General features: G+C 32.2%; 1 protein-coding gene across 1 annotated transcript in view; it reads right to left on the bottom strand.

The window, feature by feature from the left end:
• The window catches only part of LOC125052035 (apoptosis-stimulating of p53 protein 2), a 194,390-nt gene extending 184,551 nt beyond the window's left edge, over positions 1 to 9,839 (bottom strand). Inside the window, exon 1 of the mRNA XM_047652682.1 lies at positions 9,592 to 9,839. The gene's annotated coding sequence lies outside the window, so the exon portion shown is untranslated. The remainder of the gene's footprint in view (positions 1 to 9,591) is intronic.
• Between the last annotated feature and the right edge of the window lie 2,209 nt (positions 9,840 to 12,048).

The raw sequence follows: 12,048 nt of genomic DNA, 5'->3' as shown, positions 1-12,048 counted from the left end.
ATGACCACGTGATTTTCAAAAAGCGAAGCGGACAACAGGCAGTGAATGGAGATCTAATTTAGTTGGGAACGGCAAATTGTGTCTCCGTGCCCCATATATGGGGTTATGGGGAGACTATATACCTATATTTACGTGTAATACTTGCATTAATAAGTTAGGATCAATACTTTTGATAAAAAAATTTATCAAATTACATTGCCCCGAAAGCAGAGTTTTATCAATCGTTCATCCGATTGAGTACCTACGTTAAATGTCTCATCAAACAATATATAACTTGGTTTATTGATACTTCATAAGTGATTTATTACGATTTTGGAATTAAACGGTAATACGCAAAAATATCATAAATGTCTTTATATGTATTAGTATAAGATTGAAGAATACCTTTCAAAGATAACTTTGATAACCAAGAAGTCGTATTCGAGAAAGTATTTTCAAAGGCCAGAAACGCACTCGTGAGCCCTTTGGCATTGAGTATGTATCAATGTAGGCGGTATGACACCCTCCTGACCGTTCTATAAAAAAAATGAAAATCGTTACACCCGTTTTCCGTTGCTTCATTATATACGCGTTCATTTGATTTTAATTGACAAATAAATTAATTTTAAATAAAGAAAGTAAAATAAATGACTATATACGTATATATGTTAAATGTATAAACATAGAATCATAAAATTGTAATTTCAAGTGCCTCAATTGAGTAACGTTATTCAGGTCATGTATTGTGAAATCGTTTTTATTGAGTGCTGAACTACAATAGGGCTTTGAAATTGACGAAAGTCCATCCATCTCTGTAATAGCAGTAATAATATGCAATTTCAATGTACACGTATTTGCTTTTAATCGTAAGTCAGATAACAATGATATATTGTTATATTAAAAATTTAGAAAAGTTGTCGACGCTTTCGAATCTGCATAGGATTATGCCTGTATCTTTCCAAAGTCCAATTCAAAACAAAACTACGCTCTTCATATTAGATTAACATGAACAAACTGTTGCATTTATAATACATACTTACCAATGATTCTTAGGAGTATGAGAAGGACAACCTTAGCTGTAAAAGAAATAGATATATTTTTCCTTTGTCTGCCTTTTGTATCTATACAAGGCAGTGTCTCATATTTTGTATGCATTCTTCACAGACTTTACACGATGTACATTGTAATAAATATTGCTCTCGATAATTCGGCGAAGCGTGACGTTTTATAAAGACAATGAAGGTGTTCAAAAATTAAAATTTATTTAGCTGTCTTCGCAAAGATAAAAGTTATACGTAACATCTGATACGCAGAAACTTTAAAGTACACAAGACGATTTCCATAGCAAACAACATAGACGTGGGTGAAGTTCCGGTCGGCGTATGGAAAGTAAGTTTGTTTATTTCATTTACAACAATATATGTATGGCAATTCCACGCAGTCGCTTGGTACAGCGCATTTCCTCATCTTTGAATGTTAATTTTAATCTAATACAATACAACATATTTCAGTTTAGAAATCCGTTCTAGCCGTTGGTTCCATAAATGGATGTACAACGTGGCTTCGGTGTGTATTAGTCGATAACGATTGCGAATGGTTAGCCAAATGAACGAAACCGTGAGAGCCGGCTTAGCTCATCAATTTGATACCCTTTAGCTTTTACCACTTCTAATATAGGAAGGTTATTTTAAATATTACTACGATTGTTTACTTGATGATGACGCTTTGTTGTGTCTAGAACCAAGAGGTTCTTTTTAAATATAAATGCTAAAAAGATCTCACCTATAAAAGAAAATATTAAAGAAATATATTTTTATTAGAAATTTAAAAAAAACTAATACTTTGTGCTTCTTACACTACAAATAGAATATTACAAAAATTGCACTAAATATAGCACCGTAGAGTTACCATGATTACCGTTACCACTGGCAAAAAACGCGACACAATCTTTAGTCCATGTTTTATAATAATTTAAGAGACTATAAGGACTTTTTAAAGGAGGCACATTTTTTATAAAATTGTGTATCTTATTTGCACTGCAATACACTAAGTAAGTATTGTGTCAGTATTGGGTACTACAATACACAGAACGAAAAATAAATTTTATAGTAATGATTCTACAGTGTTATGTAGTAATTTATGGTAAAACCTACGTGGTTACATGTATATCGTTAGTAGAAAGCTCGCAGACAATAGACACTGTACATTTGCCACAGAGCAGTCACCTTTTACCTGGTGACCTAGCTAATTTACACCCACCCAGTTTTAAGAGCATTGTGGCTTCCAGCATAGGCTTCTAGTCATTACTTAACACATACATATAGTTTTGTTATTTGAATTGCAAAAAGTAAAAGTCTAGGGTTTTAATAACTATTACTTTCTTTGTAATATCTTTCATTGTGTGGTTTACAGGAAGAAATGGTTTAAATCATGGCTAATCCATATAATACTTAAGTCTACTGGATAATTATTTTTTATTTAAATAATACATTACCTAATATGGCGTGGAGAGTTTAACGTCAAGTTACAGATTATACAGGGTGACCAAAAAGATGTGGATCAAACGAAACTAGGGGATAGAGAAGGTCTTCAGCTGCAAAAAATTGTTCTACGGGACGTCCCTAAGCTCAGTCCCCTGCAGAGTTATAATTTATTTTGCGTTTTATAAGAAAATTGACTTTTTTACTAATTCTTATTAAAATTCAGAATTCCTATTAAATGCGCCAAAACTTGTACTGGGTCACTTTTTGGTAGAGTATTTTTTTCACAGCTGGGTCCGAGTAAACAAAAGTTATGATTTGAGAAATTTTTATATCGTATAACTTAATATTATCTTCAATACACTCAATAAACAATTATAAATAGCATGTCTAACGCAAGGAATTGATACTGACCAATCTAGTGGATATTATGAAAAAGATACGGGTGGATTTTTTCGAATTTCAATAAGAATTAGTATAAAAAAGCAATTTCTTTTAAAAACGCAAAATAAATTATATCTCGGCAGGGGTTGAGTTTAAGGTCCTCCCGTTGAACAATTTTTTGCAGCTGATGACCTCATCTGTCCCCGTGTTGCGTTTGATCCACGACTTTTTGGCCACCCTGTATAATAATTTGCAATAATTGCTAACTGTTAATAATATTTTTAATTTGATTTACAAACGCAATAAGGATTACGTATTTATTACTCATATTAAGTATACCTAGTATAAAGATCGCATAGATCCCTTTTACATAAATAGTAGTTGCGATATCCCGAATCAAATAAGCGTATCGCCTTCCGTAATAAGAGATAAACTACCTTATAATCATTACATAGATTAAAATGCTATGCTTTCCTTGTATATCTAATTGAAGTATATGAGTATTGAAAGAAGTTAATACAGTTATTTTTGATTCTATAACATGCGATATTAATGCACATTATGTATCATAAAAAATCATGTATTTATTTCCTGCACGACTTTGATTGGCCTACATAATTTTGATATTTTTAAGGTAGATTTTGCTTACGCTTGTGATTCAGATGTAGACAGCAGCTTACAAAGAAACTTCACCTCTTTATCATATTACTGCCAAAGGATTCCTAGATTTCGAAGCGATTACTAAAAATATATTAAACGAATCGCATAATATCATATATAAATACGATGTGGCATATATCAGAAAGGTCTTAAAGAATTCAGGGTGAACCAATCGAGCCTGAGCCACTTTATCATTAACAATTACATCACAGTAGCGGACATAATTGTCGTGTAGCATTGGCCGGAAAATTATTCCCTAGACCCGTCTAAGCAGGTGCATAATGCAGGTAGAAAAAGGTTGCAGTGATGCGTTAGTAAACAGATTAATTATTATACTAAGCTGTCGATTTTTATTATCATAACGCCATCTATAATTAATTTTATAAGATCAGTTTGTGAAGTCTACATAACATTTATTAGTATGGTTTGATTTTCTTTTTATTAATAATTTTCATATACTTATTGGATTTGTATATTGTATATCTTACTTTTTATTACAAAACATTAATGATTTTTTTGCGTATTTATGTCTATAAAAGAGTTGAGTAGTGCTGAAGGGTGGCGTAGTGGCTTCAGCGTGCGACTCTCATCCGAGGTTGTAGGTCGATCCCCGGCTGTGGGATGGGACCAATGGACTTTCAGTCTATGTGCGCATTTAACATTCGCTCGAATGATGAAGGAAACATCGTGAGGAAACCGGCTTTCCTTAGACCCAAAAAGTCGACGGCGTGTGCCAGGCACACGAAGCTGATCACGTACTTGCCTATTAGATTGACAAATGATCATGAAACATATACAGAAATCTGCGGCCCAGACCCAAAAAGGTAGCGCCACTGATTTATTTTATTATATACCTACGACATTTACTACGTTTGACAAATAACACCGTCTCAAAAAAAAATATTATTTAAAATCATAACTTAAATTTTAAACATTTCCTACGAAAATGAATTTAAATTAGCCTTAAAATTGCACGTTTAATAAGCAAGGAAAAACTGATAAACGATTTCAGCATACCTCATTTATAACGAGCACAGATTATATCATCCTTACAATGTAAGAACGATAAAAAAAGTTCAACTTTCGGCACGTTACCTCATTAAGTGTCAAATTAAGCAAAATCTCTTTAACTGAATGCAATATCTGTTTAAAGCATGTATGGAATAGTTGGTCAAAGTAAATACCACATTATCATACATACCGTATTTAAAGATCACGGGTTTGCCTCGGTGCTCTACCAAAACCGCAGTATGATAGCGTTTTTGAAATATACTCAGAAAACATATTTTTAAGCATTTGAATGACAGTAGCTTTTCTTAATAATAGAGTCTAATATTTTATTTCATAATAATGGTAGCCGGTAGCGATACAATTTGAAATTGTATACCAAATTATTTTTCACAGCATAGTTTCAACCTTATAGAAATTCCATTTTCAAACTGATAAATTTTATTGCCATTGCTATTCTTAAAGTGTCAAAAGCGGCCGTCTTAGCGTGTCTCTGGTATAAGTTTAAACCTATAATATTTTAACGAGGGCAATTATTCTTTGCTTTACTCCGCACTATAATCAGGGGGTGGTACGTGATGTTTTCATGCCTGCGTCAGTTTCAAGTAAATTGCCAACATTAAAGGGAATCATGAACAACATCAAGGATTCATTATTTTGATATACGTTCCTCAAAAGGCCTCATTATGTCATCTGTCAAAGTTGCAAAACCGCTTTAATGTTACTATTTTTTTTTTATAAAAAGGCCAAATATCGAATATTTATATTACCATACAAGATATCCTAGAAATCAATCATAATTGCATATAGAACTTAATTGAATATAATAGATATATTTATTAAACATAAATTGGGACGCTACTAATCATATACATTCAAGAGGACCGCTTAAGCTTAAAATACATATAAATTGCTATCTATTTCCGAATATTATTTCAGTGTAGAATTTGATCGAAAGTTAAATCATTGTTATCTTTTGACAAAGTATTTCAACTGTACAAGCAGATTAAAAGATATTTCTAGTGAAATGCCAAGAGTTCAGAACATTGTATCTAGTTAGTAGACACCAACCTCAAATCTTACTAAGTTAACATTTCTTGTTTGTATTATACGTAATTTTGTTTTTAATATGTAGGTAATTAAATTCATATTAAAGAACAAAAAGAAAAACTGGGTTACAACTTTCTAGGTTAAGCTATTGACGATTATTGCTATAACTTAATTATTTTTATTACATATTAATTAAGCTATATATGCATTTTGCTAAATCTTAATATGTATATATAAATTTCGTGTCACGTCGTTTGTCCGCTATGGACTCCTAAACTACCGAACAGATTTCATTTAAATTTGCACACCGTGTGCAGTTTGATCTAACTTAAAAGATCTCTTCTCTCAGCTTACATCTCAATTTATACCCGCAATATAATTTAATTGCAAAATATTTGTTTATTATTTGATAGTCACAATTTAATGGCATTACCACCAAAAAAGCATGGTGGTCCCCATGACTGGTGTTCTCCTACCGTTTCCATTGAATAGGTTACTACTATATAATATAACTAAAACCTTAGCCACAGCAACGCTTGGCCGGTCTGCTAGTATTATATAATTATTCTGTCTTTAATTTGTGACCAAACTAATTTTACCTGTGACTCGGCTTCGTTAGTCCATTGAGGGAAAAGTGAGAACGTATAGTTACACCTACGTTTAAATATTCTCTATTCCAGAATATTTAAAAACTACAAACTTGACCCAGTTTCGCACGTTATGTTTAATTAATTTTTTGGAAATAAATATAGCCGATGTTAATCAGTATAGATAAGGATGTCTCAATGTTCCCAATCTCTGGTAGGTACGCACTTTAACTATAAGAGTTGATACATTTCCTCCAAAAACATATTAGTTTCAATTACCATTATCACATTGCATCGAAGTTAATTTAACAAAAAGATTAATTCAATGATCAATGACATGGGCATTAACCCTTATACTATGTATATCATACACCTGGTACAAGCATCTGCGTTCTATAAAAAGATAAATACACAATTAATGAAACAATACATCTGCTTCAACTATGCTCTTGGTATTCGTTCAACTAAGAAGGAGCTATTCATACTTAACTTAATCATTATTAAGAAGTGATAAAATAAACTACGAAAACTTGACTGTGTTACGGGAATTATAGCAACCAGCAATATTTAGAATATTTAGACAATACATTTTTATATACAAATCACTAAAACAAACCCCTTATATATGCAGCGCCATCTGGTTAAGGATACTTGCATTGTTGCTCACAAGTTCCTATCTACATTGTTTAATGGGATCACGTCTGTCAGTCTGACACTTTGAGATGAACAAATTGTCGACACCAGCCTTGACCTGTCAGACATAACAAAAGACTGGGATGGACGCGTATTATACTTTGGAGTGGCTGATATTGTGCTTCTTTATCTGGTGTTAGGACAAACTATGCTAGGTTATCTTCGATTATTTACAAAACAAACAAAGTAGGCTTTACGAGAAGAGTATTTCTTAAATATTTCTTAATACTCAACGACGCGCAAGCTAAAAACAAAATACTGCGTTCATTACACGCATGTTGCTCCTAAATAATTAAACACATATAAAAAAAATAAAGAATATGTATAAAGACGAGTTAAAAATGTATGCGACTAAAACTGGACAGATTTTTCAAATTCTAGTTTTAAGTAAGCTTTATTCAAGGTTTTCCTAAAACGCGTTGAAACAAAATTCAAGTAGGAAGTTAATTAACATTAAAACAGCAAAAACAGGCTATTGCTTAAAATAGCCGTGCTCTTAAACTTGCACTTAGCAAAAACGACTTGTAATTCTCACGGCTACCACTCAATGCGAACGCTTGACCACCTGAAGGCGCCCCTTAACATCTTTTATTGTTTGTTTGCTTACGCGTGTTTTACAATGTCCAGTTTACATTTAAAATAATCAGTTGCGTAAAGTAAATACTAAAGTATTTATATACCAACGTAAATAAAAAGTAGCGAAACTACCATAGACGATTTTGAATTATTGTAATCTCTGTTGAAATTCTACTTATTGTAATCTGTTTGTTTATAACATAGGATTTTGAATGAGATATACTTTTGAATAAGCTTCTGGATAACCTAAGGCGAAAGTATGTTAACAAGTCCGTAACAATTATATTTTTATAACGGTTAAATATATCTTGTAAAAATTCAATATGCAACGATAACAAACGAATTATTAACGTTAGATTACTATCTTCACTCTACCTTATTATATGAATTGCCGGTTTCTATATTCTTCCCCAAGAATTTTAAATTAACCTAATGCTAGCGTTGCAGAAGATTTTATTGACCCTAGCTATATAACATTTGTTTGTTCTGTTTACTTTTGCCACTCTTTATAAATTCGAAATGAAAATAATCGTTTACTTAGCTAATGGTTAGCTTCTCAATTATATTATTTGAAAGATCGTTCCTACATCGCCAGGTTACTCTTTGGCTTAACCAAAAATAACATGTACACTTGCTCGAAAACGACTTCTGCAATGAAACGAGCCGGTTGTAACCACTGGGCATCATGACCAAGAAAAAGTATGAACACCTAACGTGCACGCAATTAGAAACAGTCAAACTAGTTAGTAGGTACAGTTACGAATCCGCGATGAACGAAGGTCGTAACTCAAGCGATTCTAATTCGTTCAATAGATGTGACGATAACTGATCGAACGCTATTCCAGAGAAATGTGTAACTGTAGCTCTATAGTGAGTTAGACAAAACATGCGCGAACGTCTACATGAACTATATGACGCCCAAAACGAAGATTTTCATACAAATTCTTGTTAGAGGTATTTGAGTGCCATACCATGTACAAATATACGGTGAGCCTGCTAATATACGTTCTATCACACTGTAACATTTATGATACTCAACCACATAAATGAAAGATAACATTCCTTAACCATTTGCGTTTATTTTGAAACTAGTAATAAGAACGCTAATGTTAAAATAGTTTTTATAAAAAGGTTAGATATCAAATATCGATTACCATACATGATATCCTTAAGTATCACCAAGTAATACCTAAGAAGTTGGCTAAGGACTATTCAGAATTATAATATGTATTTAGTCGAAATTTTGGGCAAACGTATCGTCTAACGATTTGAATGGTAATAAAATTATAAACATATCTTCTTTACCCTTCACGTTAAAAATATTATCATAACCGTTAAATGGGTAAGAAACAAAACTTTAATTTTATTAAAAGCCACACAATGTTAAGCTTTAAACCTACTAGAATGAGCTACCTTTTGTATATAAAAATAAAAATATTTATCTTATTACTATAATAAAAGCTAGAATGTTTATAAATGGTATGTGATACAAGATGCTTCGTTATTCAGTGATATTTATTATCTGATAATAAATTGTATAAAGTAGTAAAAATTTATAGTAAGACGTCGTAAAAACGATACGAGAGATCGTTATGAATAAAATATTCGTCCCAAAATGGAAGTTGTTTCAATGAACAGGTACAAACAATAAAAACTATAAATTGTAGTATTCTTTAAAGTGAAATTGTTCTAGGCATTTGCATATAATATGAATGTGAAAGTTTTCCCATGTTTTGTTCATTTCTACTGTAAATTATTAAACGAGAATAAATTACGAGATTTTACATGTACACCATTGAAGTCAAGATTAGAGTCTATGGTGTTTGGTATTATATTAGTATGTATACATTTTATCATCCACGTGTTGACAGCAAGATGTTTTGGATTATAGACTGGAGATGGAGCATGCATCCCATGAAATAGGTTTCATTATTTCGCTAAGACATAGCATAGCACGTGTGGGTTGGGAAGTCTCATATCCTTAAATATAACTTTGTGAGTCTGACTCCGGCTTTAAAAATATTAAGGCGTAGAAGAACACCCTTGAAAAATACTTCTTTTTTAATTTAAGTAGAGGTTGTAAACAATATACAATCTTATAATATAAACAGAATTCATGCGTTATATTATTAAGTTCATAATAATTAGAGCTGCTTCAAGCACTATTTTCTTACCTGTCGGCAGACCTTTACAGTTCCATTTTGGTAACCAATCACTCCACTGAGCACAAAAAACTATTAAACCTTTAACACCATTAAATATACTTTAAATTGAGAGGCATTTAAATTGATTAAAAACCGAATCACAAAAGTTGAAACACTTTAATTGATCCAGTGAAAATCACAAAAAATGCTTTTTCACGAGACCTGCGTAATATCGCGAAATACGAAATGCGCGCGCGGCGTACGTCCAACAGCCGGTTCTGCCCACAGCTGACTGAATCGCAAAACAGATTATAGACAATATAAAACAATATTTCTAATGGATTATTATTTTAATAGTTTTAATGCTAGCTAATTTTGATATTGTATTATGAACTTATTCTAGAATTAGACTATTATTGATTGCGAATGTCCGAAAAAATTAAAGGCAAAACAATTTTTTAGCGAAATCAATACAACGGTTTAATTATGGAAACGTAACAAGAAATTATATGTATATATTTTTTTTAAATGTTGTTTTTTTTATAATTAATCAGGTTAGTTACATATTTGTTGTTATTCTTACACAGTCTATGACTCCGTTATACTACTTTTTGATATTAGTATTTTTAACCAAAACTTTTCTGTGTCTAAACGAAGTACCTATAATGCATTTATTGGTTGATTGTTGATAGTAATGTCACTTGCCCTGGCTATTTACGCTAACCCTCAGAGCACTTCTAAATGAGCTGCGTGATCTTTTTGAGTGTTTGGTGATTTGAGAAGACAATTAGGAAAATTCCGTAAAAGTATTCTTATAATTTAACAATATTTGGAAAAAAAGGACTTTCTTATCATTTAAAATAATAGTTGAATTATTTAATAATCACCAACTTAATCCGACTAAGCTACTAATACTCTTACGGGATTCAAACATAGTGCTGAAATACTTTGATCCTTGGCGTAACTATATATAAATATATGTATACGTATATATCTTCAAGGTGATAAAATTTAACCGAAATACGAAATTATTTAAATTTAATTATATTAAGCCAGATTACTCGTGATGTTTTTCTTCACAGTTTAAGGAAGGAGTAAGGGCAGGGCATCTAGAAAGATTTGCTCCCGAAAGCACGGTCTTAGGGTTGATAATCGCACGCTTCACCACTAGGTTAACTCTGCTCTAATACGTAAATTTACTACAATTTTAAGGAAATTATTTTCATTCTGACTTCGGAGGACCTTTCTACTAACAAGACACTTCCAGGCAACTAGTAGGAAGGATAATAAAGAGTGTATGACTTCCTAGGAAACCCATGATGTTACGTAATGTGGAATAAATTGTAGTCAATGCTAACTGCACGTGATTTATGCACGGAACTGTGTCGAATTAACAACTACTATGTTACCGTTATAATAATGTTGATCGATAACAACAAAGTTCAACAGCGCAGTGTTTTAAGACATGGTTATTCGGGACTTGTAATCGATTATATAAAATAAATTTCCAATATATATACGTAATGGGCTATTTATTGCTTATTACAATGCTTTTCTATGCGGTTTTAATTCGAATCAGAACAGAACAAGCCCTCTTCAGCTTTTCAAATATAAATAGATATGGATAACTTTTCTGAATAAAAGCAATCTTTTACAATATAAAAAATGAAAACAACGCTGTATTTTCGCGTGCTTCATGATCGGTTTTAAAAGAACGACTAGACATACGTGGATTGTGTTTTCCCGTACAAAAAAAACCTTTCCTAATCATATGGCCGTAAAAGATTCTGAAAACGAAAGGAAAAACCTAAATTCTACAAGATAATTGAAATCAATTGAAGTAATAGCGATTACAGAAAACCAATTTATCCGTTAAGGCTTTGATTACTTAGCGTAATAAATAGAGCAACATTAATATTGTTGCATTAGACAAGTAGCCTTACATCGATTAGTGCAACGCCTCGGGTGACAGCAGTTTTGCACTTAATTGTAAATTAAGCAACGAAACTACTATGTTCATTAAACTGTCATAAATCAACTCCTTTGCTATTAGATGCCAAAGAAATTTATTTCAACAATACGTTACGTCATTTTATACTTATTTTTGAAGAACAGGGGGCTCAAGACTCATGTGATGCCAGCAGACACGGATGTTGTCGGCCTTTTAAGAATCGGTATACTTTCGTCTTGAAGGATCCTAAAGCCGGAATTAGAGGCATGAAATTAATTTCGTGACATTATTTTTACCAACAGTTTGACGTGTATTTGAATATTTTCGCAATGCATGCATTAATTGAACGAATGCAAATAAGTTTCGTGCCCTGCGCGATTTTTTGGTGAAATTTCTTTCATGCAACAAATTTCATGATGGCGATGCGACGTGAAACTAGTATATTTCACGACGCTAATTAATTCCGGCTTTAGTCAAATTGGGGTGGTGCGTGGCCAAGACTTTGTCAAACTTATGGGTGTAGTGGTAGAGCAGCG

The sequence above is a fragment of the Pieris napi genome, chromosome 8 (genome assembly GCF_905475465.1).
Source record: "Pieris napi chromosome 8, ilPieNapi1.2, whole genome shotgun sequence".
Lineage (NCBI taxonomy): Eukaryota > Metazoa > Arthropoda > Insecta > Lepidoptera > Pieridae > Pieris > Pieris napi.
The sequence above is the reverse complement of the archived record's forward strand: the minus strand, read 5'-3'. Positions and strand labels throughout refer to the sequence as shown.